Source organism: Dendrobium catenatum, unplaced genomic scaffold (assembly GCF_001605985.2).
Source record: "Dendrobium catenatum unplaced genomic scaffold, ASM160598v2 fragScaff_scaffold_986, whole genome shotgun sequence".
NCBI lineage: Eukaryota > Viridiplantae > Streptophyta > Magnoliopsida > Asparagales > Orchidaceae > Dendrobium > Dendrobium catenatum.
This window is the reverse complement of record NW_021319448.1, coordinates 919220-923019: the sequence shown is the minus strand read 5'-3', so window position 1 is coordinate 923019 and position 3800 is coordinate 919220.

Below are 3800 nucleotides of genomic sequence, written 5' to 3'. Positions count from 1 at the left end.
ATTCTGTATTTTTGAAAATCGGCCAGGATGATCTTGGATCGGCCTGGACAATATTCACAAGTATGCCATAATTAATCAGACAAATCAAGGAAGTAATTAAGGATGATTGATACAATCACATCGTTCTGGACGATTGCAGGATCGGCCAGGATGATCTATTCAAAAACCTTAGTTACTTCTGGACGATAAATATCGGCCAGCATAAATTCAAGGCTTTGTGCTGGAAGATCGGGATCGGACAGCTTGAATTCAGGGCGATGCTCTGGACGATTTGCCTCTGATTTGAACTGATCGGCCTGGACGATCGTGAGATCGTCTTAGATGATTAAGACAATTTTTAATCGTCCAGTTTGTATTTGGGGCGATGGTATGGCCAATCTAATGGGATTTGTACTGATCTGCAACGACGATGTCCATATCATCCTGGACAATACTATCGACAACTTGCAATTAATGAGCTCCTTTGAAGCTCTTCTATTTAAGAGCTCTTGTTTATCTTTACCTGAGAAAACCTAAAGGAGAGAGAGAGAGAGAGAGAGAGAGAGGGAAATAGAGAGAGAGAGAAGATCTTGTGAGGGGGAGCTTGTGAGGGGATTCACAAGGTTGCTCCAAGCAGTGTTCCACTTCTTCTTCCCTAGAGTCTCTTGTACTTGGAAGGGTTGGGAGAGGTAAGTTCCAGCAAGCGATCGAGGTTCTCTGCCTGCTTCAGGAGGAAGCAAAAGGAGGAAGTTTCTCTGCCTTACCGGGTGTGACAAAAAGAGGTGTTTGAAAAGGCTTCTCCGCCTAGCTGTGGGGGCTAAAGGAGAGTCATGATTGTAGTACAATACTCGGAGGGCGCCTCCGGGGAGTGGACGTAGGTTGAGTTGACCGAACCACTATAAACCCTTGTGTTCTTATTTTTTACTCTGATGAAGAATCTTTTAAAACTTAGAAGTTTTCATGTATCAAAGGCTTGATTTCGATTGTTTTGCGATTGTGACAAATTTACTTTGGTTCATTATTCTATAAGATATTTTTTCTTAAAACAGGTGATGAATGGATTTTTTTTCTTCATATTCAATTGAGTTTTGAGTTAGGTCATTGATTTCAAAAGACGATTCTACCCTAAGATAAAGTCTGAGATAAGGGTAATCATGATCGGAAATTCTACTGTTCTGTGGATTATGGATGCTGTTAATTCATTAACTCACAAATTTTTAAAATCAATCACATGAAATACTACATCATCTTCATGCCTTGATTAAAATAATAATAATAATAATAATAAAAAGGGGTCTTGTGGTTTGCTTTTGTTCTTGGTTCCCTCCTTTTTGAGATGTCAAAAGGGGGAGTAGTTTTAGGATATTTTTTTTTGCACTTTCAATTCCGTATGTTACACTGCTATTTTTTAAGTTCTTATCATCGTGTTTTGCCATCATCAAAAAGTGGGATATTATTGCAAAATCAGGTCTATAAACTATGTTTTGATGATTGGCAAACACTCTTACTTGACTTGGACTGTCTTTTACTACTGACCTTTTAGGAATCAAAGATCGGCCGGAAAAACAGAGCCAGCTCAATTTGGGGTAGATTAGGGTTGAGTCAGTCTGTAATTTTATTTTTTCCCTCTTGAGTTAATTGTAATATTTGGTGTGACTAATGAAAAGTAACCCTACACACACAAACTTGAGAGACTTAGAATTTTTGTTTTTACTCAAATCGGCCAAAATGATATTTACATCATCCTGGATGATCGAGCTTAAAATAGAAAATTTAATCAGGGTTCTTAATTAAGGCAGCCGTTATTACAAAATCATCCTGGACGATACTTGTATCGGCCAGGACGATAGGATCAAAACATAAAGAAATTGCTGCCATAAACAATTAAGGTATTCTGTATTTTTTGGAAATCGGCCAGGACGATCTTGGATCGGCCTGGAAGATATTCACAATTATGCCTTAATTAATCAGACAAATCAAGAAAGTAATTAAGGATGATTGATACGATCACATCATCCTGGACGATCGCAGGATCGGCCAGGATGATCTATTCAAAAACCTTAGTTACTTCTGGACGATAAATATCAGCCAGCACAAATTCAGGACGATGTGCTGGACGATCGGGATCGGACAGCTTGAATTCAGGGCAATGCTCTGGACGATTTGCCTCTGATTTGAACTGATCCTCCTGGACGATTATGAGATCATCCTAGATGATCAAGCCAATTTTCAATCGTCCAGTTTGCATTCAAAGCGATGCTCTGGCTGATCTCATGGGATTTATACTGATCGGTCAGAACGATGTCCATATCGTCTTGGACGATACTGTCGGCAACTTGCAATTAATGAGCTCCTTTGAAGCTCTTCTATTTAAGAGCTCTTGTTCAGCATTTTTGAACATCCTTGGTTGCTGTCTTGACCTGAGAAAACCTAAAGGAGAGAGAGAGAGAGAGGATCTTGTGAGGGGGAGCTTGTGAGGGGATTCATAAGGGTTGCTCCAAGCAGTGTTCCACTTCTTCTTCCCTAGAGGCTCTTGTACTTGGAAGGGTTGGGAGAGGTAAGTTCCAGCAAGCGAACGAGGTTCTCTGCCTGCTTCAGGAGGAAGCAAAAGGAGGAAGGTTCTCTGCCTTGCCGGGTGTGGCAAAAAGAGGTGTTTGTAAAGGCTTCTCCGCCTAGATGTGGGGGCTAAAGGAAAGTCACGATTGTAGTGCAATACTCGGAGGGCGCCTCCAGATAGTGGACGTAAGTCGAGTTGACCGAACCACTATAAACCCTTGTGTTCTTATTTTTACTGCTTCCGCATTTATTTCTTCCTCACTTTTTTTGTGGTGATTTGGTTTGTTCTCGTGCTTTACCTAAATATTTTTTAAAATACCAATTCACCCCCCTCTTGGTTAGCCTTGGGCCAGTTCTATAGGGCATAACATCCCTAATGAACTTTCACTTCATATCTACCAGTTAGTCGATACCACCTCCAGACATCAAATATTAAGTTTCATGGACGCCTACTTCGGTTACAATCAAATTAAAATGAATCTGACTGATGAAGAAGCGACAGCAATTCAAACAGATATAATGGTTGTATTATTACCGAGTGATGCCCTTCGGGCTCAAAAATGCTGGAGCAACTTATCAAAGCCTCATGAATAAGGTCTTCAAAACCCTTATTGGATGTACTATGGAGGTATACGTGGACGATATGTTCGTAAAAAGTCTTGAAAAATCTCAACATATCTCTAACATAGAATAGTGCTTCCACTTATTAAGGCATTATAATATGTGACTTAACTTTGCTAAATGCGCTTTTGGAGTCGCTTACGAAAAGTTTTTGGGGTTTATGGTAACCCACAGGGGGATTGAAGCCAACCCCAAAAAGATCAAGGCGCTAAAGGATATGGTGCCACCAAAAAATATCAAGGAAGTTCAGAGACTAAATGGGAGAATTATGGTAGTATCTCATTTCCTGGCATGCTCAGGAGACAAATATCTCCCTTTCTTCAATGTAATTAGAGAAGCTCGTAGTTTCGGGTTCCAATGGATGGATGAATGTCAAGAATCCTTTGAACAGCTATGAAAGTATCTGGCTTCCCCACCACTACTTTCTAAACCAACACCAGGAGAAAGGTTATATCTGTATCTAGCTGTTTCTACCCAGGCTATCAGTTCAATTTTAGTACGAGAGAAAAATGCTATACAACATCCCATCTACTATGTCAGTAAGATCCTATTTGAAACAGAGGGACGTTATCCCCTAACAGATAAGACAACATTATCATTAATTTATTCTGCAAGAAAACTACGCGCTTAATTTCAAGCTTATT